Raw genomic sequence first — 27922 nt, forward strand, 5'->3', positions numbered from 1 at the left:
AGGATAACATTTTCTAAGATAACATGTAATAACATGTTATCTTAGAAAATGTTATCCTAAAAATAACATGTTATCTTAGAAAATGTTATCCTAAAAAACATGTTTACAAGGTAGCTAGCTGACCACTCATGGGTTTTGCTAAACTTGGAAAATATGTAGGCCACTTGAAATGGCTATGAATGAAATTTAGAGGCCACTTGAAATGGTTATGAATGCCAAGTTTATATGCATGGAAGCATCCTAAATACCCATCATTGCTAATGAAGGTATTGCTAAAATGTTGGTGTTAAATGGTCCACCTTGAGACCCAGTGGAGCGGGTCTCTAACCCGTAGTAGACGGATCATGTTACTCGTCTATTCTAATGGCTCCTATAGAATAGTCAAATGACTTTTGGCACTAAAACCAGTTGCTCACCGTTCAAGTCACTCTTATGGTCAAGTTACGTGCAAGTCGCTCTTCTATGGTCAACTTACGTGCAAGTCACTCTTCTATGGTTGAGTCAAAGAAAGTGATGTCGTCCGTCACCGCCGTTTCCTCCGAAGAAGCGTTGTTAAAACTGAAGCCAAGGTTCATCTCTCCTTCGAAGAGCCCGCTTCTTCGTTGTAAATTTTCAAGAGTGTAAGGTTCATCTCTCCTTCGCAGAGCCCGCTTCTTCATTTCGCAGACAGAATGGGCGGAGGAGGCCACGGGGATGGAGGCGGAGGAGGAGGAGGGCATCATGGAGGAGGGCATCATGGAGGAGGAGGGCATCATGGAGGAGGCGGGCATCATGGAGGCGGGCATGGAGGGCATCATGGGCATCACGGAGGGCATGGCGTCGCTTCTGGAGCTGGTATGCCGCCTGTAGTCCCTCCCGTTGGTGGTAGGCGGCACAGGAGCAGGAGCCGTGAGACTTGTGTTATCCTCTAGTAAGTTGATATATCGATTCGGTAACACAGACTGTTGTTTGGAGAACTGTTGGACGATGTATGCAGAGTTATGTTGGACGATGTATGCAGAGCTCATATATCGATCGAAGAACTCTCTTGCTCTGTTTCAACATATATACCTGAACAATGAAGAACTCTCAAACTCTCATGCTAGTAAGTGATATATCGACTTGGTAACAGAGACTTTCTATTGGTAGAGTTTGTTCCCTCGTTATAACGATTGGGTAACACAGACTTTCTATTGGATACTTTCTACTAGAAATAGCCTTTCTGGGCTCAGTGGGCTGTGATGCTCTGATCATGCCAGAGTCTGTACTTTAGGATTTTCGAATTTGTGCGATATCGTATACGTTGCATTTTCTCCCCGTGGATCTCCTGCTTACGGCCTTGATCTCCTTAGTAAATGCTCAACTATCATCGTTGCTTTGCACCATTTCTCTGATCATCATCCGCCTTGCCTGCCCCAGGTGAGAAATACGCCTTTTGCCTCAACAGAAACGCAAGCCTGCTCAGGTTTATTTATGGATTGCGAGTAGAGGCAAAGGGTTTGTGGCGGAGACGACGGGTTTGAGGACGAGTCCGGGGGAGTGGTGCTGTTGCCTGTAACGTAGTCCTTCAACCCACGCGTGTCTGTTTTGCAAAAACCCCCCCATACACAATCATATTCCCCCTCTCGCCTTCTACAGACTCTGCTCTATCCTCCCCTGCAGGGTGTTACTCGGCCTCCCCACCCCCACAGCCTGCTTCTCATACCGGCAGATCATTGCACCTTTGTTGGTGTTTCAGAACAAACCTAGGTATGCTGCGAATTAATTGCAGAAGTGTTGTGCAAGTATTTGTAGACGTTTGTACCAGTTCATCGTCTGTAGTGAAGGGCATAGTCAGAGTTGTGTGATTGCTGAAGGGCCGTCTAGGTATTTGATTGCTGAGCGCTGCAAGACTCGTTGAATCATTTTTGGAACAACGGCAAAAAACAAGTACTGGAGCAAAGAATGTCTTTCCCTGTCGATGAGAACATGAGTCCTGATGAAAGATTGACGAAAAGTTTATCTGTGATCTACTGTCGGATTTCTTCCTTAGAGGCTAGGCATTTATGCATGTGTGCGTTGCTGCTTCTCTTTCCCTTGAGCTTGATTTATTCGTTTAGCGGAATTGCGATAGTTAAGGACCTTCTGTAATCCGGTGATGTGGTGATTGAAACATCCCAAATACCCCAAGAAGATCCGAACTTGCATCTCGATTTGCGTCCAACACAAATAAGTAGGCCTAGTGTAATATAATATAATACTTTTCATGTTAAAAAAAAAAACATGGTTCTAAGCCTTTAAAAAACAAAAAACTTTATTAGCTAGTAAAATAAATACAACAGACACGAAACTAGCATCAAAATCAACTCATAGAGCCAGAGCCCTTGGCAAAGATGAACGAATGGTTCTTAGCTTTGAAACAACCGTTGTGGCTTTGTGTACTAAACATTTTCTCCTTTGGAGTGTATATTTCTTCTTGATGTTAAGTTTTTCTTTTCCTTTTAAAAAACATGGTTCCATTGCCCCTAGAAAGAAGACTCTCTCATTGGTTTTGGTTTGCATCAATCCATTTCCTTTTTTCCTTTTTCACTCTCAATTGGGTTCCTTCTTAAAATATCCATTGCCATCCTACAAAGTTCAACTTACTAAGATATTGTGAAAAATTGTGTGTGTGTGTGTGAGAGAGAGAGAGAGAGAGAGAGAGAGAGAGACTAAAAAAAAAGTGTGTGTGTATTCGTTCGTTCGATCGATCGATAAGCCTTCAAGACGATCTAAAAAATATCTTCCTCTCTCCCTTGAATGATTATCTTGACATTCCAATATACTACCTATTCACCCTTGAAGGCCACATGCACTTTTCTTTAGCTCTACTCCTTTGTGCTTGAGTTGCTTAAATGAGATCTTCCCTAAGCCATGATTTAAGGCCTTTGTATTTACGTAATTGCTCCAAAAAAATCAGTTATACATATGTATTATTTATGTCATTATTTTCCTTATATTAATAATTCTCAATAAAGGTATATTTCACACAAGGTCCCAATTATAAATATACATTCCACATTCTGTAAAATAAACAAAATTTCTAGCTTTTTTTACATGTCATCACGATATTTCTATTGACTCCCTTTATGCCACTTGTTTCTATTCTCATACATATTTTATTCTCTATTATATACAAAAAGACATTGCAATTTGCCTTCAAAATATGTTGGTCCTTTTGCCACCTAAATCGATGGTGTCTTGAAACAAAATCAACGGTACTAATAAGCCATAAATAAAATATACAAGTTTCTTGTATTGAATTAAATGTACCAAAAGCAAAAAACTAAAATAAATGGGAACCATATAGTCCCTAACCCAAAAGGCCAGATTTTGGATCTATCTTAGAACTAGCCTCAACCACTTTCGTATCCCCTATTAAAGGATTTTTCTTGATTATAAAATTTCTCAATCGTCACTAAAAACTTAGTCAGCCCATGCTCCATCTGTCATCACCTTTGGAGGTTATGACTCTAGTGCTATAGCTAAGCACTGTCGTGGGCTCAAATGTGCCTCCATGTAGATCAGCTTCTTGATATTGGTTAAACGACGTATCTAAGATGGCAAAATTCACATTGAAATACATCACATTGAAATACATCGTTCTCTACAAATATAACATTATGCCTATTTTTAAGGGTACAACTTACAGTGGTTAAGCAAAGTATCTAAGCTCTATCTAAGTTGGCAATCCTTTTCTTAATAACCTCAAATTGAAATACATTAGTCTCTATAATTATAACATTATTCCTATTTTTAAGGGCACAAGCTAGAGTGGTACCGGTTCTCCTAAACAAATACAATACCAATCATTCTCAAAAAAATAAATAGTTGCTAATACATTGACTAATAGTTGAGGCTTTCGATAGGGATTCACTAGGACACCTCAACCATCCCTTGTAACATGGTTTGGTTTCTTTGTAACTGTGGGGTACTTAAAGCAATTTGGGGCAAATGCATCTGCCTAACTAAATGTGACATAATTGATATCGTGAGCCCAATAATTAATATGATACACTAAGAACAATTTGTATTCACGTTCTTTTCTTCTATCAAATAAGCTATTGGAACGAGGATAAGCTAAAACAATCCAATCCACAACTATTGCATGAGGATTGTTCTACATCCTTCCCTTCAAATTTCTACAAGCATTAGATCAACCAAAATTTCTCATTCCATCTTTAAATGTAGTTGATTTTGTTTGGTATCAATAGTCCATTAGTTATAGATGCTCTTGGTGTTCCCTTATCTGTGCCTTCTTCTTCTTCAAATTTGAAAAACAACTTCCTCTCCAGATAGTATTTTCTTTTCTCTATCAATTCCACCCTTGGAGGATGTCCCTTTTACTCTGATTGTAATAGGACAGGTACTAGTAACATACATCGATAATGAATCTCATTGGAATATGTCCTTTGAATTTGTATGGAAGTTGGGAGAGTAATTATAGAATGTGTAACTACTTATAAGCCTTCTTGAGAACAAAAAACAGAATTTGCATTTTCTAGCTATTCTTCATTCTTTTTCTTTCATGCTCTTCATCAATTGAACCAAATGACTGTTGCAAATTCTCTATTTGCTTTGTTAGATATGTATCAACATCCTACGTTAAAGAAGAAAATAATATGTATCACCAAAAACATTCCATCATATAAAGAATAAAACCAAAAACATGAAGAATTTTAAGATCCATTAATTAACTCATGGGTCTCCATGACTTGTGCAAATTCTGCTTGAAAGTTATTTGGTGAAACATCCTTCAAGTTAAGTTTTTATTCTAATATATTGTAAATGATTGGATAGTCCAATCTTCCAAAATAGAATGCATAAATATTATCCAAATTAACTTTGCTCCTCTTAAACTCTTTTACCACTACCTACTTTTTGAAAGCATGCTCATTTCCATTTTTTGTATGAAGCAAGTATGTTATGGAAGTATCGTCACTGGTTTGATCCTCCCATTTAGCACCCTCCCACGTCACATATTCTTCATCGGATTATGAGGATGGTGCATCCAATGTAGCACCAAGCAGGGTAGAACTTGGGGCAAGAAGTTTATGTGTAGATACATTTTTAAAAGCATTAATGGCTTGTATCCTTCCAAAGGAGGCTTTCACTAGTCTCACTAGAAATCTTGATGTAGGAGTAGATTCAAAGACGTTTGCTTGTTAATGGAACAACAATACCTCTTTAGCTTGCAACATGACAACCTTTTCCAGATATAAATTTCGAAGGTGATGATAGCTCAACCATAAAGACAAAGTCTGAAGAGAGAACTCATAAAATCACAACATGGATAAAGGAAACTCCTGATGAGGAAATCAACCAAAACACACTTGCCTGCCAAAAAAAAAGCACACTTACCTACAAAACAAAAGCAACGCAAGATGGAATCTATGAAGAAAGTTTGAGAGCCAAAATTGTAAGTCAACCAAAACGCACTTACTTACCAAACAAAACCACACTACCTACCAAACAGAAGCAATACAAGAGGGAATCTATGAAGAAGAAAGTTTGAATTGTGGGCTATATTAAAATGTCCATGCCAAAGGGAAATTTTTCTCACTCTATATGCATGCCATCAAAGAATTCCCAGTAGGATTTGTAATATGGAAGAAGTTCACTAAAGGTCCATGAATTGGAAAAAACGAGGAAAAAACTGGAGCAAAAGGTCGGTAGCATCATTTTGTAAGAACACATTCTATCCCACATGCAAACAGTTCATGCTCGCATCAACATGTAGGAAAACAAGCACTACTTTACAAGAATACAAAATTTGTCACAACAATTTTCTCTCAGGCTATTCACTATATGAAGCCCCCCACATGTGTTCAATAGGAAAGGTTTAAGTATCTCTTGGAGCCCTTATGTATGTGTATTTTTTATAACTCCACAAGAAAATAAAACCCCTTTCAGTGAACTCATGTGCTCCCTTATATATTACTTAGTGAACTCCTCGAGGATTTGATGCAAAAGCAAAAGAGATGGTAGCCTAGAAAATCATGAATTGATACCAGGTTCTAAGGGAGGTTGATGCTAGCATTTACAAGCTTGTTGAGCATCATGCTTGTAGGTTCAGCATCTAGTAAAGGAAGAGACACAGGCAAGGAATTACATAGTAGCAAGAGTTGTTGGCAAGCAATGAAAACTGAAAATGCCTTCAACTCTAGAAGCCTCGCAATGCTAGAATCACAAAAAAGATCCACATTTGACCCAAAAAAGGCAAAAGGATGGCCAAATCTAACAAAGAATATGTAGAATTTAGTTAGGGTCGATGCTAGTATTGACCCTTGAACAAATTTCTCAGTTTGCATGAGAACTTTTTGTGTTTTCACTCTAGGGTTCGATGCTTGCATCGATGTCTTGATAAATAAGCCTACTTTTGGTAGGTTTTCCGTACTTAGTCAATATTAGGATCAACCAACTAATGCAATGATCCTAATGTTTGACAATTTGCTCATGCAGTTGATGCTAGCATCAACCTAGTGATAAATTTTGTCTGATCATTACCTACTTTTCTTGAAGAGTTATGATGCTAGAATCAATGGAGGAGTGAAATCTTCCATACCATTAGCCACTTTTCCTTTGGCTCCTGCAAATATGAAGGAGAGGCATTCTGGCTCCTTCTTTTTCAAGCCCGTGTGGTGGCTTGGTAGCTAGTGTAGTTTGATGAGAGTTAATACCTAGAAGTCTTCTTTTTTGCAGGGGGTTGTGTAGAGCAGTTGCTCTTAGTAGTACTTTGGTAACATGACATAAAAATGTCCTAAGACATAAAAACGCTTTGCTAAGTGGTCATATTTGAGGTATATTCACAAGCTACATATAGTGAAATTTTCATATTCTATTATCATCACGTCCTTTGTTATGGTCCAAATTTTATCCATATCCTATCTTCATCATGTCCTTTCTTATGATCCAAATTTTATCCAAAAAATTTCCCATGGTATAATTACGTGTCCTAGATTAAAATTTATAAAATTTTCTCCACCATGAAATCCTACTAGTCAAAATAGCACAAATAACAATAGCTACATGTTTTGTGAAAAGTGGGTCTTACATGGTCAGAATGCATAATTTTTTTTGTCTATAAAATTATAATAATTGGTATATGGTCAAAAACAATATTATCTGAGTTGCTATTTTTTCTTATTTTAATTGTCAAATAGGCTAAAAATTGACTTGAAATCATTTTTTTCTCAAAATAGGTACTTTTATTTTGAGGTTTCTATACATGGATGGAAACTTCTTTTATATCAAAGATAATATTACTTTTTTCAAGTCCTTAAATTGGCTGAATGTGAGGGTTTTATCTTCTTCCTTTTTGGGACCATCAAAATGATGAATAATTATAAGTATGCCTAGAGAGAAATGTAGTGTAAAGGTAAAGGTAATGTATTCCTCAAGAAAATTTTCAAGTCATGCATGATCATGCATGATAATATGTATTATGAAGGATATACTCTCACACTTTTATAGTAATATAAGAACATTAGATGAGATATCTAGAAAATTTTAATGGCACATACGCTCCATTGTATTGGTACAAGATATTGAACCCTAGTAAGTGAATGGTAAAAAAATTAATACTCATGAATTGATGTTATATTATATTCAGTGAAACAAAAGCTAGGGGTTTAAACTTTTGTTATGTGTATAAAGTGTAGGTTTCATATGTATATAACTTTGAGTAGGCTATAGCCAACAATGGCATGCATATATTTATTCAATTTTAAACACTATAAGATATTTTTTACTATTGAAAGTTCCACCCAATTTTATTTTTTGTATTAGAACCATGTTTTAAAAAAATCGATACCACTAATAGTAGATTTTTAAATAGAGCTATATGCTTGAATCTCATTCAGCCAATCATTTGTATGAGCCCAAATAGAAACCATGCAATTGTTTTGCAAAGAAAATGGAGGCTTTATCATAGCTTTTTCTCCATAGAAGTCTTTTTCGAATGTCCCTAAACAAGTCAGCAATATGCCTTGAAGGTAACTTACATTTGATAGAGGTTCAAGCCACTAAAAATATATTTTTGAACCCTAAAAAAGACACTTTTATGTTAGGTTAACATACCAAACTAGGGCTAAAGGGTCCTTGGAAGTTTATGGTGTCAAGATTGTTTTGGCAAAAAAACCTTGTAGCACTTAGTCCTTGATAAGACAAGTCATTTTTTTGTCTCTCACTACACCATTTCCAAATGGTGGTTGATTTGGGTTCCATGTAAATCATCATTTCATAGTGTGTTGTGTTCTTCATATATCAAGTTGTCAATTTATGTGAAAACATGTGGTCATTTTGAATTGGAACCTCTATGTTTTTGTTGAGAGAGCTACATAGTTGAGCTATGAATGTCTTAAGTTGAAATCAGTGTAGTTTTGCTTTGATATGTTGGGTAGAAAATGTTTCACACATACAACTTTAAAAGAGTCTCCCTCTCACTTCCATAGCATTGCCTCCCATTTTATTGGGGCTAGACAAGCCTTAAACATATTTGCCAAGGCCATAATCTGTCGATGACTATTAGTGTCTATAATCTAACTATAAGGTGCTATGGCCTAGTGATGGAAAGGAAAACCTTGAATAAATAGCTTTTATGAATTCTAAAAGTCTTAGTGGAAAGTCACCTAAGTCTTTGCTAAAATTTCCTAAGATTCCTTAACTATTTTGGCATTTTAAATCATTGGAATGGTTTTTGCCTTGATTAACATGATGATTTTTTTTCTTGACACATCCTGTTTTTGAACTTCTTAGTTTCCTCCAAGTCTATAGGATCCATTCCATCTCTGTTGATAATCTCCTATCAACTGCATGCCAAACACGATCTTTAATTTCAAATTATTATAATTGGTAGCATCCAAATTGGTAGATTCATTTGGCATGTTCTCTACAATGGTGGCCATTTGTGTTAAATAAATCAACAATATGCCAAGTTTCTAGAGAGAACAATCAAATAATAGAAGCCAAAAAACAAAATAAACTATGCCTCCAATCCAAAGAAGATTTTTAGATACACTATCCCAACAATTGCTTCACTAATACAATGGAAAAGAAGATGAAGAAAAAAGTACATGGCCAATATGGACAATTTATCTAGACAGCCTTGTCTCAACATAGACATGTTGATGCTAGCATCACTGGTATGGGAGATTTTATTCATCACTTATCACTAGGTTGATGCTAGCATCAATAATTGCATGAACAAATTGTCCAACATCAGGATCATTGCATTAGTTGGTTGATCCTAAAATTGACTAAGTGGGGAAAACCTACAAAAAATAGGCTAATTTATTAAGATGTCAATGCAATCATTGATCCCTAGAGTGGAAACACATAAAATTCTCATGCAAACTAAGATATTTGCTTAAGGAGTCAATACTAGCATCGACCCCAACTAAAATTTACATATTCTTTGTTAGACTTGGCAATGCTTTTGCCTTTTTTGGGTCAAATGTTTATCTTTTTGGTAATTCTAGCATTGCAAGGCTTCCAGAGTTGAAGGGATTTTCAGTTTTCATTGCTTGCCTTGATACCTCTTACTACTGCACAATTCTACGCATGTGTCTCTTGCTTGGTTACCAACACCTCTTACTGCTATGTAATTCCTTGCCCGTTTCTCTAACTTTGCTAGATACTAAATCTGCAGGATGATGCTCAACAAGCTTATCAATGCTACCATCAGCCTCCCTTAGAACCTAGTATCAAATCTAGATTTGTTAGGCTACCATCTCTTTTGCTTTCGCATCAAGTTCTTGAGGAGTTCACTAACTAATATATAAGATAGCACATGAGTTCACCGAAAGGGGTTTTATTTTCTTGTGGATTTATAAAAAATATACATACATGAGGGCTATAAGGGATACTTAAACCTTTTCTATTGAACGCATGTGGGGGGCTTCATATAGTGAACAACTTGAGAGCAAATTGTTGTGACAAATTTTTATATTCTTGTGATAAAGTAGTGCTTGTTCCCCTACATGTTGATGCTAGCATGAACCGTTTCCATGTGGGCTTGAAAAATGATGCTACCATCAACCTCTTGCTCCACCTTTTTTCAATTCATGGACCTTTAGTGAACTCCTTCCATGTTGCAAATCCTTTTGGGAATTCTTTGATTGCATACGCAAAATTGCCTCTTAATAGATTCCATCTTGTATTGGTTTTGTTTCATAGGCAAGTGTGCTTTTGTTTGGTAAGTAAGTGTGTTTTGGTTGACTTACAACTTTGGCTTCTCAAATGTTCTTCTTCATAGATTCCACCTTGTGTTGCTTTTGTTTGGTAGATAAGTGTGCTTTTGTTTAGTAAGTATAGTGTGTTTCGGTTGATTTATGTCTTGCTCATCATGGTTTCCTTTCTCCATCTTGTGCTTTCTCTCAAAAGAAGGTTGAAAATGGTAGGTAGAAAATGGAAGAGCTTAAATGAAAGGCATTTTGATGTAGTCCCTTAGCATATGAAGTTTGATAACTCCTTGTATGTTTCTTCCATGCTTGGTAAAGCTTGTAGAGGTTCCTTTTAGCATTATCTGTTATGTTGGAGTCTGGGAGCAAAACTGCACTATCTGTTGTTCAGAGGATGAGTTAGGCATGTTCTTGAATTCATGCAAATTTCACCTTACGAAGGTTTTGTTCATGTTGTAGCTTTGAGGATATTGCAATAATTTTTTTTCTCTCGAGTGGTGCATTGACCATATCAGCTAGTTTATCTAAGCATTTATGCTTGCTTCAGAGAGACGAAGGTGATACGTTATATTCTTCACAAGTAGTTGTAGCTTGAATGAAGAGAATGTGTACTAGTTGTTGATAAGCCTTCTCCTTCAGTGCTATCATTTAGCATTGCTTAGTCTGATGTTCACCTCTGGAGTGTTGACATAAACTCAAAGAAGGCCTTTATATGAGTGGACGCTCGAGTATGTAAGGGTGTGTGGATATGTATGTGTGAGAGCATATGTTTATACTATGGTCTACACCCATTGCTGGGTGTTGATGACATCGATTAAGATGTCATAGTAGCTAGTCCTTGTTGTGTGATGGAGTTTATGGTTTTCAATCTTGTATGTGATTGTTGGCTTGGGATTGAAACGGCATTGTGTGTTGCCTTTTTAGAGGATGAGTTTGCATAGGATTCACCTAGTTATATAATCATATATATTTATCTACATTTGCACTATCAATATTTGGGATAGTTGAGGCTCTTGTATTTTGTATTGAGTTTTGTACATTGAAACGATTGGAGGATGTTGATCTACATCAAAGGGATTGGAGGATGTGGATCTTGGATAGTACTTGTATAAAATTCCCTTGTATCTCAGAAGAGCTTCTTCTAGGTCAAGGGTTGCAATGCTCTCTATTTATTTAAAAAAAGAAAAAAAAGAGTTTCTTAGAAGAGCTTCTTCTAGGTTGAGGGTTGCAAAGCTCTCTATTTGCTTAAAAAAAGGAAAAAAAGAGTTTCTGTTGGTTAAGGGCTAGAACATATGGGTCGTTGGATTGTCAATTACTAGGACCTATTATATATATAGTGATGTTCTTAGAAGACACAATGTTTTTGTTGCCATGAGATTTTTTTCTACGCACTGCTGTCCCCTTGTTTCTCAGAAGAGCTTCTCCTAGGTTCAAGGCTACAATGCTTGCTATTTAAAAGAAGAGCTTCTTCTAGGTTGAGGGCCACAATGCTCTCTGTTTAACAAAAGAGCATCTTCTAGGTCGAGGGCTACAATGTGACAACTTGTTCCTTTTGGCTTTCATACTCTTGTTTTGAAAAGTTTGAGACTAAGGTTTTCAGAAAGCCTTCTACTTTTGTGACACATGGCATTGGACTACTAACCTTACTTCTGCTAAGGTTCTTATACTAGCTAGTCAATCCTACAATTGACTAGTTCTTCTTTCTTTATTGACCAACACACATTGGTTGTAGGATTCCATTTTTCAAGTAGCAATTGTTTCACATATGGCAAACATTCATTCATCTCTTGACAATCAAGATCTTATTATTGCCATATCTTATTGGGAGAAACCTTGATCAAGAGAGTGCATTTGATGAGCGAGCTCATGCTCATGTTTTGCTTCTTTTGATTATAGACTGGTCCACCATTTTAGTGATGTCTCCAAAAAAATATTTATGGGATTTTTTAGAGAGGTCAATATCATAATGACATATATTTTTTGACTCTTTTATGTTTATATCTTAATTTTTATGGGAATTTTGATGCGACATGGCTATGCATCATTTCTCTATATTTTGTAAAGGAGTAGACACTTGCCTTGACCTTCAGGAGAGAAAAATGTTAAGAACTTCCTTCTTTCTTATACTTCCACCCTCATGCAAGAGGAATTTCCTCATTACTGTTTGAAGGAGGTTTTGCTACCTTCTTGGCTTGGAGGAGGTATGATAAACCCCATGTATGTTCGTGGAAGCTGATTATATCCATGTGCAAATCACTTGGTCATTGTGTGAGGATGGCCCAAGGTATAATGCATATGAAGTTCGAGGATATCAAGAAAATGCATAGAGTCATCTACATTAATCAATCACTTAGTGTGTTGTATTAAATTAACACCATGTCTTCTGGTGATGCAAAACCTTGTAATATTGATAAAGGCTTCTCTCCTTAGATTATATCACATGATAGTAGTGCAATAGACCTCTCATTTTGTATTGAGGGGGAATTTTGAGATTTGTACATCAGCATTATTGGAGGATTTTGATCTACATCAACGTGATTGGAGGATGTGGATCTTGGATCGGATTTGGATCTAGATGTGGAGGATTTGGTAATAGGTGATACCTATGTGGTTTGTGTTGGATTACATTATAGCCTTCCCTTTGATAATGCTAATAGCTCTCTCATGTGAGCCTCTTCCTTTGACTTTGTGCAGTCTTATCTAGTTTCCAACATTTTGTGGTAGGATTGGCATTACATTGCTATCCATTGCATGACAAGGGATCCCTTGGTGCAGATCCAACCAAAGAAAACCAATGTGAACCAAGAACCATGCATTCATAGAGCCAATCACCAGTCGAATCTATATGTCAATGAACCATTCAATTCATGGGTCTTTTAATCCTCTAATCCTTAGACAAAGTGAGTACTTAGAGCACTACTTTGGGATCTTATTAGTCTTCCTAAGGCACATCCACCATCTTAATGCTTTATTTTCTAAGGAAAGACTAGCTTCCGCAACTTGATTTTCAAAAGGTTTGTTTCTAAATTTGTAGAAATATTGTCATTTTTGTAAAGAGAACATGTTAATAACATCCTTATTTCTCTATTTTCTTCCTTAGAAACCACTTTAGTTCTCAAAGTTTAGGGATTTCTTTTAAGAAATGGATGGAAAATGTTTTGGTGTAGCCTTCACTTGCATTAATTGTAGCGTTTGCTTACTAATGTTAGTCTGATTTGTAGCAACTATGGATAACTATTTTTTTAACCCCTTTATATTACTAGTTTCTACTGTGGTCTCAATAGGATCTCAAATGCTAGGTGTATTTATGAAGAGATTTATCTAGCATTCCCCCCTTAAAGCCAAATGGGGGGAAGCTCAAGAAATAGAGGAACTCACAAGGCTAACTACCAAAATTCTACCTATAAAAAGAAACAACCAAGTCAAAACAAACTAAAACAAGTGCCAAAACAATTTACTCTCAAGAGCCAAGCCAAAAAAAACTAAAACAAGTGCCAAAACAATTTACTCTCAAGAGCCAAAACTGCATCAACCAAAGTGATTACTCTCCAAAGCCTAACCACAAGACAAAGGCACCATAAAGGTCTCAAAAAATCTAGTCTTCATCCACTTCACCAACTACCGGCAAACATGGCTTTGTCAAGTCCAATCTTCCATAGTAGCACTTTTTCGTTAGAGATTTCCTCTACTTCTCATTTCGCTTTTTCTTATAGCAATACTTCTACAGATTCCCAATCTTACTGTAATAATTACAACTATGTTTTCTTAAATTGTCATCTTTCACACATCTTTTTTTTGTCAATTGTATATGCAAGTTCACCACCACCAAGTAGGCTAGCCTCCATCCTTTTTTTTTTTTGTGGTCAACAAAAAAATCAAAATTTTACTATGCCAAAAAGATAAGAAGGTACATAAAATACAATTGTCTTCTTAAGAGAAGACATGGATTCCTATTCCAAAATTCTACTAATTGTCTGGTATGCCTCATGTTTGTTTCCAAAGTGCCTCAAAGTTCTCCTAATCCACAAAAAAACCTCATCCATTGAATCTTGACTTCCTACACCCTCTTAAAAACCACCTTATTCCTACAATTCCATATGTGGCAAATTATAAGAGCTCTAATAAGCTACCATATCTCATGTGTCATTTCATTCAAGTTACTCTTGTCCCCAAGTAAAGCCCTCTTCTAGCTTGGCTTAATTACAACCTGATATTTACTCAATGTGTCAAGTATCTTCCAACAAACTCTCTTGGTTGCCATGCATTCCCATAGGATATGAATATGAGTTTCTTTGAATCTGTTGCATAAAGGACATAGGAGTGACACGTTGGGATTCCAAGTGGCTAACCTAGCCCTAATAGGCAGTTTTCCTACTATAACTCTCCGTAATAACAAATTGAGTTTGCATGATGGTGTCGCCCTTAGACCCCTCTATATCCTTTTGTCCCAGAGTGGAATTCTGTCATAAGGTGCATGGACTTTCCATAGATTCTTAGCTAAGGCCGAAATCGAGATCATCGACATTTCCTTGAAATTTTTGAGAGTCAAATTCAAAAAGGGTTTACCAGATTTCCACAAGAAGTCCTTTTATCCATTATTACTTCTAAAGACATAGTTAGTTGGTTAGTCCTCTCTTAAGTTGCTCAACATCAGTTGTATCGACCTCTTCTCATCATTTGTCAGCTGAAACTCCCACATGACATCCTCGAGGTCTTCCCACTTACTAATGCCTAGGTCCCACTGCCTCAAAGTCTTTAGACCTTTCTTGAATAGTCTGGCCACAACTCTTGGATGATTGCACATCATAGCTAGCCCTCCATTGAAGCCCTAGTCTGTCAAACAAAGAGTTTTGCCGATAGATGTATCACCATGCAAAGATCTAAGACCACCAATCCATAGGCATCCCTGTGACTTGGCTTTCCAAATTTGGACCATTATTGACAAAATTTAGTTTGTGGGATTTTTATCAAGAGTTCCAACAGTTGCCATGGCTTATTAATGCCTTTAGGCATTTTCAATCATATTAGCTTTCTTGCTATTTTTGCCCACAGTTGATTAGTACCAAGGTGCAATAACCATTTTGTGCATAAGGCATCATTTTTCTGCTTCATTTTCCTTAGCGCAAGACCACCGTACTCTTTGGGAGTGGAAATCAAATCCCATATAAAGGAATGCCAATTGCCCTTCCATATAAAATGGGAAATAACCCTCTCTACTTTTTAAAAGCATGAACTTGAAAATGGTAAAACTGAGAGTACACACACGAGTGTGTGCAAGGAGCAAGTTTTTTGAGCGAGTTCTTTTTGGCAACCCATTCCACATATTCCAATTAGTTCTCTCTCTCTCTCTCTCTCTCTCTCTCTCTGTGACATCTCTCTCAACTATTCAAGGTTGAGGCCACCTGGGTTGAACACTTGGATCTTGGGATATGCCTTTGAGGCATCTTGGGATTGTTCCTACCACATTAAAATGGTTCTCTCTCTCTCTCTCTCTCTCCCTCTCACTTTGTGTGTGTGTGTGTGTGCACGCGCATGCGAGTGCATATAACTGCCCCCCCCCCCCTCTCTCTCTCTCTCTCTCTCTCTCTCTCTCTCTCTCTAGTCTTTAGCAATTGTACATGGCATGTGCTTTGTAAACTCAAAAGCCTTGCATTCTATTTTTGCATGATGGGTTTTGCAATCATTGGCCAATTAACAATAATTGTTTAGGGTTTGTGCTCCAGTTTTGTGTAAGAAGAAGAACAACAATACTTCTATGAAAGAAGAACAAGCAATGCATTCAAGTCCATGCTAATCACACATTCTTTTGGTGAATCGAACCCAACATTACAAAGGATACAATACTCCAAATTTATATACGATATTGGTATATGATGCATAATTGTGCCTGGAATTATGTTCCAAGGAAAAAAGCAAATAAATAGTTTTGCTACATATTTGGGGTTCTGGGAAATGTTCTGCTGTTGTCGAAAATGACTTGCAAATTGTCATTTGAAAGCATGGGTTGGTGTATGAACATGTTTGCAATGGAATCCATCACAAACACGCGGAGGTACACAGAATACAAATGCTTGCATGCAAGGAATGCCTCCCCTCTGTCACTTGATCCATGAAATCCCGACTACTTTATGCTAGGTTGTTGGCAACATCGACATTATAACTTTCCCCCATCACTCTAGAGTTTTAAGTCTCTATCTTGAAAACTTCATGTTTGAAGGCTTTCAATATTGTGTGGTCCTTTATTGTTGCTTCTAGAGCAAGGGCGGAATTGATCCTTGTAGCTGCAGCTTCCGAGATCCCGGTTGATATCTTGGTGCAGATGCATTCGAATGACACTCTATCGGTGCCTTGTGTAGAACAAATCCTCTCATCTCTAGGCCCTAGGGAGGTTATTGAAGGACAAATTGAAGTAATGGATCATACCAAGGGTCATAAGGTCTATGGTTGCAAGTGTGATCACATGAGTGTGCGAACGTGTGTGTGTGTAGGTGTGCCTGATTAGGTGTGACTGATGATGTGTCAGTTATCATTAGGTGTGATTGAGTGAATATAGGAGTGTGGTGTGTGATTGAGAGATTCTAGGAGACATTGGTGGTCTTCCTGATTGAGATGATTATGGATCTAGATTCTACCTACTCATGGGCAGTTGCCTATTTGTACTCCATTCTATGAATGAATCAGTTGCTCATTGCCTTCATACTTGTGCCATTGTCTCTATCTCTTGTCTACCTCCATCATGCTTCCATGCTTGCACTAACATGTGGTATCAGAGCCACTCCAACCTTCATGAGCCTCTAAAGCTTCCAAAATTGCCATGTCATCATCTTCCCCATCTCTCTCCTTCTTCAAGTTTTCTTCCACCTTCTTTCCTGATTTTCCTTAAGCTTGTTCTCCCAATCTAGGTGACCATTTCTCGAACCCTTTGAGCTGAAGCATCCTTGTGTTGGGGTGAATTCTTGGCTAGGTGGAATTAGGGAATAGTTTCCTCTGCTATCACCTGTGTCGACACATTTTCCAACCGCCGAAGAAATGCACAATTCTCCCTATCGGTGCCACCATTCATCAAATGGCTCTAGCTACTGTTGAGTGATGCTACAAGGAGCATTATGTTGAAGTTTGAGCAACAATGGTCTAGTATACGAGGAGAACAGACATAAAAACCAGTCGAGAAAGGCACTACTCTTACATACGTTCTGACATAAGTTGAGGTTGTTGTACACGAACACTTCTCTAAAAGTCTTTGTTTCTCCAAACAATTCTAGATGGATATATGAGGAAATCTCTAGATATATCTATACCTAGATATGTTGAGATATCGAGCTCCACTCGCGATATGCCAGGGTGACTGTTGTGCATTTATGTCACCGGCTTGTTAGCTACAGATGCGGTTGGTACACCGCCCACGAATAATAGCTGGATGACAGCTATCCTTATCTACACTAGTTCGTGGCTCAGTTAGTATGCCACCTTAGTTAGTTGAGTTTGGTTTGAGACCCACATATAGGGTTCTTCAATTTCTTTGTACTTGAGTTCTTTTGGCTTTCACAACTAAGAAGAGGAAAACTGTTTTCAGCCTCCACCTTTGTGTGTATTCCCCCATTGTGTATGTGAGAAAGCTGCAAGTGAGACTCCTTCCCTCTCTCCCACTATCTTCACATGGTATCAGAGCCTTGCTCATGGTAAGGAGCTCAAGAAAGCAAACCAAGTTCGCAGTGCCCTGGTAAGAGGACCAGTGTTGCTTTCCTTTTTCGAGTTTGGGAGCAAATCTCTGCAGGTAGCACAGCCGAAAGTGCAAGAGTGCACTATCTCAGATTGAGACGCCCTTCGCGGTGTGGCGAGAGGGCATTATATTCTGATTCGAGGTCATTTTGGGGCCTGTTTTGGAGGCGGAAGTTCTCCGCAGGCACTCAGAAAAAGGCCCTGTTTTTGCTGTGCGACCACTGTTCTGCAGGTTGGTGAAAAGTTTCTGCAGAAATTGCATCGTATGCCTGTGCGCAGAGATATTGGGAGTTGCAGAATCATCCTTATTGCCTGTTGATGCAAAATCGTCACTAGGAAGTGACTGTGTGGTAAAAAAAACCACTTTCGTCAGGTTTGCAGATCTGCCCGTGTGAGGCAAAAGCTGTGTTTTTGCAGTGACAGAATATTTTGCAGTGTTCTGTAATGGCATCTGATTCTCTTTCACAAATTGTCACTGAAAAGCTTGACAAGAACAACTTCTAGGCATGGAAGTTTAGAATGACGAATTTCTTGATGGGAAAAGGCTACTGAGAGTTCATTACAGGAAATGAAGAAGAACCAGTTCTTCCTAATGTTCCCAATCAACAGGAAATGCAGGCATTTAAAGGATGGCATGAGAGAGCCAGAAAAGTTATGTACTGGCTGTCTATCAGTATTTCAGATTCAATGATTGTGCATATTCAGGATGCAAGTACGCCAAAGGTGGCATGGGATACTTTGGCTAAAATGTACAGCACAAATACGTAGGCTAGGAAAATGCAGCTCAAGCAGGAGCTGCACAATGTGCAGAGAGAAAATATGAGCATTAATGACTACCACATGAAGGTGAAGAAAATTGCGGATGCACTTGCTTCCATTGGGTCGCCAGTGGATGATGACGATTTAGTTTCTGTGACCTTGAATGGTCTAGGAAAGGATTATGCACAGTTCCAGACATCCATTGCCGTCCGTGAAAAATTTCCTGATTTTGAAGAGTTGATTGCTCTTCTAATTTCTGAAGAGCAGAGAAATGGGGGTGCATCTTCTTCAGCAAGAACTTCAAAAGAAACTGTCTTCTACTCAAATGCTGGCAGAGGTAGAGGCAGAGGTAGAGGAGGCCGATCTGCAGGCCGTGGTAGAAATCAGAATATGCAGCAAATGCAAGAAAACCAGTCCTATGCAGGAGGACGTGGTAACTCTAGAGGCAGGGGGAGCCAAAGAGGCCGTGGTGGATGGCAGAGAGGCCAAAATGCAAACAGCAATGTTGAATGCTACTATTGTGGCAAAATGGGTCATATGGCTAAGGACTGCTATAAAAAGCAGAATGACATTATGAATGGAAAACTGTAGCAAGGCAATTATGCATCCTCTAGTAGACAGGGTGATGACAGAAATGAGCATTTGTTTATGGTACAGCATATGACAAATTCTGTGACAAGTGCAAAAGAAAGCAATGATGTGTGGTATGTTGACTCAGGTGCATCAAACCACATGACAGGTCATGCTGAATGGATGCAGGATGCAAGGAAAATGGAAAAACCAGGATTTGTGGAGACTGGTGATGATACTGCACATCCTATTGTGCACATTGGCAAAATTCCTTTGTCTATGCAGGATGGGAAAAAGAAATACTTGTCTGATGTATTTCATGTCCGGAACATCACCAAGAACCTGGTTTCTGTTGGTCAAATGGTTGAGCAGGGCTTGCAGGTCAGATTCAATCCTCATGGATGCTTTGTTGAGGATATGAAAAATAATGGTCGCTTGATAGCAAAAGAAAAGAAGAAGGGCAGGATGTTTACGCTGGATGCGGACATGCCTGAATTGAGTGCAGCAATGTTTGCACATGGGACCGGTGTAGTTGCATATATTGATATCTGGCACAAACGCATTGGTCATGTTAATATACAGTGACTTAAATCAATGCAAGCCCAAAATATTGTTGCAGGATTGCCTAAATTCAAGGTTGTAGAAATGCACAAGGTTTGTGAAGCTTGTCAATTTGGGAAACAGGCAAGGAAACCTTTTCCTAGGCATGTTCAAGAGAGTAAAAAGCCATTGGAATTAATCCACTCTGATGTGTGGACTGCTAAAGCTGCATCTATTGGAGGCTGTCACTATTTTGTCACATTTATTGATGACTTCAGTAGAAAACTTTGGGTGTATTTTATGAAAAAGAAAAGTGAAGTGTTTGGGCACTTCAAATCTTTTAAAGCTATGGTTGAAAAAGAAACAGGCCTGCAAATAAAATGCCTGAGGTCAGATGGAGGGGGAGAGTACCTCTCAAATGAGTTTGCAAGGTTCCTGCAGGAGCATGGCATAAAGCAGCAATATTCATGCAGTCATACCCCACAGCAAAATGGAATTGCAAAAAGGAAAAACAGGCATATTGGAGAGGTATCTCGGGCCATGCTAAATGAAAAAGATCTACCAGATTATTATTGGGCTGAAGCAGTTGCTACAGCAGTTTATATAATGAACAGGACTCCCACTGCAGCAATACATGGCATGACGCTAGAGGAGATGTATACTGGTAGGAAACCAGACATTTCTCATTTGAAAATTTTTGGTTGCATTGCCTATGTTCATGTGCCAGATGAGTTGAGGTCCAAGTTGGATCCAAAGGCTGAGAAGTGCATCTTTATTGGTTATTCTCTGCAGCAGAAAGGGTATAGATGCTATAACCCTTCTGCACGTAAGTTCACAGTGAGCAGAGATGTTGTTTTTGATGAGATGGGCAGTTGGTATAAACCAGTAAATGTGATGATTGATGTAGATGCACAACATGGTAATGCTGCACAAAATTCACAGCAACAATCACAAAATATCAGTGGACCTATAGTGTCCTCTAGCAGTGGTTCACATACTTCGCCATGGACAGGTAGATTGAGATCAGGAGAATCTCCTCAAAGCAATGCAGATAGTGGTACGCAGGTATCACGAAAAGGAAAAGAGAAGGTAGATCAACCCATGTTTGATGTGAATGCAGGTCACTCTTATGTGGATGGTGAATCCAGTGGCTCAGAGCAGAGCATTGATGATGAGTTGGGTATTCCTTCTGTTGTTACACCTGGAGTAAGGAAGACCAGGCATGTTTTGAGAGCACGTGGAAGTGAGTCTATTTTGCGCAGGTCTACCAGGGTTAGGTACCCTGTGGATAGGCTGAAATATGATGGATTTACAGCCATTCACTATGCCTATATGGTCAAAGTGATACAGGAACCAAAACCCACTTCTTTTGAGCAAGCCATGGGAAATGAAAAATGGGAGAAAGCCATGGATGAAGAAATGGATGCCTTGGATGCAAATGCTACATGGGAATTGGTGCCTTTGCCTAAAGACAAGAATGCAATTGGCTGTAAGTGGGTTTATAAGACCAAGCACAATGCAGATGGTTCTGTGAATAGATACAAGGCAAGATTAGTTGTCAAGGGGTATGCACAGACATATGGCATTGATTATGAAGAAACTTTTAGCCCGGTTGCAAGGATGGCAACCGTAAGAGCAGCCATTGCTATGGCTGCATCAAAGGGATGGTCTTTACATCAGATGGATGTAAAGAATGCCTTCTTGCATGGTGATTTGCAAGAAGAGGTCTTTATGGAGCAGCCAGCAGGTTATGTTCATGCTATTCATCCTGAGTTTGTTTGCAAGTTGAAGAAAGCCTTGTATGGCTTGAAGCAAGCACCTAGAGCATGGTCTGACAAGATAGGACAGTATCTTGTCACTATTGGCTTTCAGATTTCCAAGGCAGATTTCTCACTTTATATGAGAAAAACAGAGAAAGGGATTATGCTGCTGGTCATTTATGTTGATGATTTGATCATCACAGGTGATAGTGATGAAGATATCCTTCATGTGAAAATGCTATTGAGGCAGAAGTTTGAGATGAAGGATTTGGGAGAGCTGTGTTATTTCTTGGGCATTGAGGTGATTAGATCACCAAGTGGGATACAGCTCTTGCAGAGGCAGTATGGATTGGACATGCTGTCCAAATATGGGATGACAGGCTGTAAGCCTATTTCAGTTCCTTTGGAGCAGAATGTGAAGCTGAGCATAGATGCAGGTGAGCTTTTGGAAGACCCTACTATGTACAGACGCATAGTAGGAAGTTTGATTTATATGACTATTACCAGGCCAGGATCTAAGCTATGCTGTTGGATTGGTAAGTCAGTTTATGCAGGCTCCAAGGAAACCGCATTTGGATGCGGCTAGACGCATACTCAGGTATGTGAAGTCCACATTGCAGTATGGACTATTTTATGAGGCTGGGGTTCAGATACAGTTGCATGGATACACTGATGCTAATTGGGCTGGTAGTATTTCTGATAGACGATCTACCGGTGGATATGTGTTCTGTTTTGGGAGTGCTGCAGTCACTTGGAGCAGCAAGAAACAGCCTACAATTGCCTTGTCGAGCACAGAGGCTGAGTACAGGGGTGCAGCAATGGCTGCATGTGAGGTAGCTTGGTTGCATAAGCTACTCTATGATATGCATCAGTCTATAGATGGGCCAGTTGTCATTTATTGTGACAACATGAGTAGTATACACTTGGCAAATAACCCAGTCTATCATGCTAGAACAAAGCACATTGAGGTGCATTATCACTTTGTGTGGGAGAAGGTTTTACTAGGTCTTATTGATCTAGTTTATGTCAGCACAAAGGATCAGGTAGTTGACATATTCACGAAGGCATTGGGCGCAGAGAAGCTGCGCAAGTTCAAAGACCTGCTTGGTGTGCAGGAATTGGGATTGAGCTCGAGGGGGAGTGTTGAGATATCGAGCTCCACTCGCGATATGCCAGGGTGACCGTTGTGCATTTATGTCACCGACTTGTTAGCTACAGATGCAGTTGGTACACCGCCCACGAATAATAGCTAGATGACAGCTATCCTTATCTACACTAGTTCGTGGCTCAGTTAGTATGCCACCTTAGTTAGTTGAGTTTGGTTTGAGACCCACATATAGGGTTCTTCTATTTCTTTGTACTTGAGTTCTTTTGGCTTTGACAACTAAGAAGAGGAAAACTGTTTTCAGCCTCCACCTTTGTGTGTATTCCCCCATTGTGTATGTGAGAAAGCTGCAAGTGAGACTCCTTCCCTCTCTCCCACTATCTTCACAAGATATAGATATGGATCCTCCGTACCATAAAGCTTCAATCACGCAAGCACCCATAAAGCTTCGAACACCTAAAGCCTTTCTATATAGGAAATTTTCCAATGCTAATCCTTCTTTTTTTCACGGGAAAAGCAAAAAGCAAGGGAAAAGAGCGAGGGAAAAGTACCACACGTTAGATAGGGCATTGGTCCCACACTATGGGCACCCAAAGGAATAGCTAGTCCTAAACTACGGGCACTGCATTGCACAATTCTTCTCTTGGGGGTCCTCTGTGGTAATAGAGCTTCCTTTCCATGCTAAAAGCCCTTTGAAAGCCAACTCCAGTAGTGCAAATTTGATCCTCCATTTCTTGACTATTTTATTTGGGGGTTTTCTGCATTACTTCCTCATGTTACATGCAATGTTGATGGTTATGTGCTCAAAACTTTTGTTACTTTGCTACTTTCATTTTGCATTGATGGCTGTTTGTCGTATAAGTGGATGGATGAAGTATTTTATGGTCAAAAATTTGATTATCACTATGAAAATCATGGTCTTTGAGTCATATGTTTGGATGACGGGCTACACTAACAATAAGGATCTAGCATACATGCTGTTTGGAGATGACTTAGTGGTGTATGCATCATATCTTATGATGCATGCAACTTCTTTTCATCTATATGGGGATGACATGATGATTGTGCTCTCGAAGAATATGTTCTCAAGTTCCTCTTGCTTGAGCATATTTATCAAACCTTGTAAGGCATTAGACACTGCCCATGTGGTAAGACCTTGCCTAGAATTGATACTTTGCTTCACATGGACAAAAATATTATGCTTTGGTATACCAAGAAGATACACAAAGGAAAACTTTGCTTCATCGACACCAAGTACAATGCAATTGACAAGCAATTTTATGAGTCTGAGACAATGGTGGCTTGGAAACAATGCCATAAAAAGATTGCCATCAAGGGGGGGAATTTCCCCACATCTTTTTGTGGTCAATAGGGTTCTCTACCGTGGGATGTCCCCCTCAAAGGATTGCTAGTCTTATGTGAGTTCTTACCTTGTTAGACCCATGGGAATTTCCCATGCATAGTCATTGTCCAGTCTTCCAATTGTAAACCAAGAGACCAAAGTCAGAGTGAGATCATGTTAGGGTGAGGATGCCCAAGTGAGTCTCTGCTGATGCAACTAGAGTGAGTGCCAGGTTGGGAACATGAGTGTTGTCACTAGAGGTGGGCAAGCCATGAAGTTTCCCATGGACTACTTCTAGGGTTGAGGTCATCAATTTGTGGGGGAGTATGAAGGACAGATTGATGTAATGGATCATACCAAGGGTCATAAGGTCTAGGGTTGTGAGTGTGATCACATAAGTGAGTGTGTGAACACATGTGTGTGTAGGTGTGCTTGATTAGGTGTGATTGATGATGTGTTAGTCAGAAGGTGTGATTGAGTGAATATAGGAGTGTGGTCTTTGATTGAGAGATTCCAAGAGACATTGGTGGTCTTCCTGATTGAGATGATTGTGGATCTAGATTCCACGTACTCATGGGAAGTTGCCTATATGTACTCCATTCTATGAATGAATTAGCTGCTCATTGCCTTCATACTTGTGCCATTGTCTACCTCCATCATGCTTCCATGCTTGCAGCAACATTTATCTCATTCTCATTGAGATTTGTTCTATGAGCTACTGGCCCTACTTGCTGACTCTGGCCAGGGAATTTTTGATCGAGGAGCATATATTCTAGGTATGGTCCACGTGGTCATTGTAGAACCACATGTATTGCCTTCGCGAGCCTGCTTGATTGGTTGCCCTTGCAAGGTGGACCACTCAATCATCCCCCAAAAGGATGGAGCTGGCACTCCTACTGCTATGTTCTTGATATTTTTCTTGCACTTCCCCTGTCGTGCCTTGACATTGCACTCTGTTGCACGGTGGAATCCTTGTAATTGCCCATACAGTATTGTGAACTTCAGTCTCCACCACCTTCTCCAGAGATGTATCGACCGTCGTGGCCTCCATTTCCACTTGTTCCGCTGTGCTTTCAAAGTTGAGTTGTCTTGCTCCTTTCTTGCGAGGCTGGTTTGTTGCCACAAATTCTAGCCTATGATTGGCATTTTACTCCTTTGTTGTCACCTTATTGATGATTTTACACTTACGAGCCACTATTATGTTGTTGCCCCTGAATTCAGGCTCTTGATACATAGGAGTGCCGTTTATGACACCCTCCACCATCCTCGACGTTGCTGCAGGGGTTGGGCTTTTCCTTTGCTGAGCTCGCCTCGCAAGGTTCTCTGCACTAGGGCTAGCACCATGGTACTTTCCTCCAATGAATGCGTGTCTCTTGGTGCTTTGCAACAACGCATTGGCCAAGTCACTGACACATGCATCTTACAGATTCAACGTCCCCTTGAATCCTTCGACAGCCAACCAGCTTGCATGTACAGGCTCAGCAAGATTTGCTGTGGTGGGCACGTGCGATATGTCCTCGTCCTACCAAGAGTGAAGTACATTGAGTGGTTCGTTTGCAAAATTTGGTGGGAAAATAAAATTTTGTATTTGTGAATGGATACTCACACCAACAAAGTGCTTCTGGCAACACGGATATCGAACATGCCACTAGCTCAGCCAACAATCCATCACAGGGATGTTCGAATTAGAAACCTTCCTTGTGGCCCACCAAGCCCGAATGTACCTTTGCTATGTGGTTGCATCCTCCTCTGTCGATGCACACCTCCACCATCGACACAAGCATTTGTGCTCGTCTTGGAAGCTCCTATGCACATACTGGGAGGTGTATATCTATAGGCTTTGCTCCCAATGGAAAAGGCAAGACCTTTCCCGGCCATGCATCACGTTCTCTAGTCCATTATTGAAGATTGTTCATACTACCCTCTAGTTCGCGCTAGCCTTGTCTGCCATTAAGCCTTTAAAGTCCACAGTGGGGTGCCCACACTTCTCCATGACATCATTTAGCTTCAACCAAAAAATGATCTGAGCCTTAGTTTCCTCTTTCATCTCACACATGACAAAAGTCATCAACTCTTGGATGCTGCATCATACAACTAAAGTTAGGCATAAGCATCATCCTTTTAGTGCTGGAGGGAATGTAGTAATATTAGCATTTGCCTTACCTCAGATCATATACGTGAGCAGCCATCATTGTCCATCTACATACGTGTCGTAGATGGTCAAAACATATCCAGCTATTTCGTAGATCTCCACCACCAGTGTAGCACATGGAGTTCACTAGATCTACCCCCAAAGCAGGTTTTGTTGTCAACATCTTGAAGATAAAGCATTTGCTTTCGTCAATCAACTACTTGACCAAGGAAGAGGCTCCCGTGGAAAAATCTGTAAGCACATCTTTGCTTCAGCTTCGGGAGTCTGGACTCCATGCCTTCATCACTTTCAGTGTGAGCACCATGTACCATATGCTTGAACATGAGCCAGGTTGTCTATTTGACTACGTGTTATGTTGCTTCTAAGAATGCAAAGAAAACACATTTGCATGTAGTTGCCATTGGGTTGGCCCTGTATGGTTTACTTGTGCCTTTGGACAAGAGACTCCAACTCCTCAAGCATTGCCATCAACTCATTATCCGTAAGGGAGATGCCGGGGTCGTGGATAAGGGCACTTGAGACTTTTTTTTTTGCGACTACCATTTGTAGGTGTCTGGGACCTGCTGCACTAAAGTCCTTCACCATCTCTTCGACTGTGCACCTAAGGTCTTTTCCGTGGGCTCTACAGATACCCCTTTGCACCTCGTGATTATGCATGCCCATGTGGTAAAAGAGTCTCATCATTTCGGGCCTCGCCATCACATAGTACGCCACACATTTGCATTGCTTCAAAAGAATGGGGAACCTTTTGCAAAAGAAATAGGCCAAGGTTCCCAAGCCACTAGTAGACATTCCAATATCTGGAATGTTGTTGTTCATTTTTCCTACACCAGATGAGAGAAGATTATAACATGCAGTCAAAGAGACATAGTCAATGTTCTTTAACTCAATTTCTCGGCAATGGGTGTGCTATGGACTGACGTATCCATGCGGTGCGGTTCGACAATCTGTTAATCAACCTGCCAGAGCAAAGGGGGCTTGTACACTCTAGTTCCCCCACACACCCATTGCGAACGAACTTTGCCAGGAAATGTCATTGTTGTTGACATTGGTTTCGTCCAACAATGGCCATCATGCTTTTGCTCCATGCCATCCATTGGACTCGCTCCATGTGGCTTGGGTGGCAGTTCGAACACAACGTTTGATGAAGCAATCGATGACGTCCCCTAGTCGATGAAGCAGTCGATGATGTCCTCGAGAATACCTGATGTACGACAACATGCTAATGACTACTTGAGGACCCTCCATTGTGGCAGCTACTGTATCATTGTCATCATCGATCAGTACTGTGCCATGGCCTCCTAATGGTTGTTTAACATGGCTTGAACTTGGCCTTGAGCTCGGGCTTCCTCGGCTACCTGTGAGATCTATTGTGGGTGTAGCTTGCGCAATGGCCACCTTCCCTTGTGCTCGGAATGATGCATCCAACTCGCATGGTCTCTTGGCTGGGCTTTGGGCGAGATTTATTGTGGGTGGAGCATGGGCAGGTGCACTCTTTCGTCTCTCCAACACAGTCACGAGACAACTCCGTGTTCAGCATGTACAACTACCCCAATCCACTTGCTTGAATGGCTTCCACTTGCGTAGTCTGCAGGTGGCCATTTACATGTGTGATGGCCATCACACGAATGCCCTTGCTTATCACGGGCTCATCCTCATTTAGCACAATAGTTTCGCCATTTGCATATCATATCATTGGCTCCGACGAGAGGGAGTTCAAATAGATCCGCACTTCATTGAGGTTGCTAGACCTTGCACCAGTTGGGCCGGCCATTTCAAGAGGGATGTGAGAGAGAG

At 39.8% G+C, this 27922-nt stretch overlaps 1 pseudogene; it reads right to left on the reverse strand.

The window, feature by feature from the left end:
- Positions 1 to 482: 482 nt before the first annotated feature.
- LOC147885614 (uncharacterized) lies at positions 483 to 27899 on the reverse strand (annotated as a pseudogene).
- Positions 27900 to 27922: the final 23 nt, after the last annotated feature.

This window comes from Dipteris shenzhenensis, chromosome 25 (assembly GCF_047967505.1).
Source record: "Dipteris shenzhenensis isolate YYH24624 ecotype China chromosome 25, Dip_SZ_1.0, whole genome shotgun sequence".
Classification (NCBI taxonomy): domain Eukaryota; kingdom Viridiplantae; phylum Streptophyta; class Polypodiopsida; order Gleicheniales; family Dipteridaceae; genus Dipteris; species Dipteris shenzhenensis.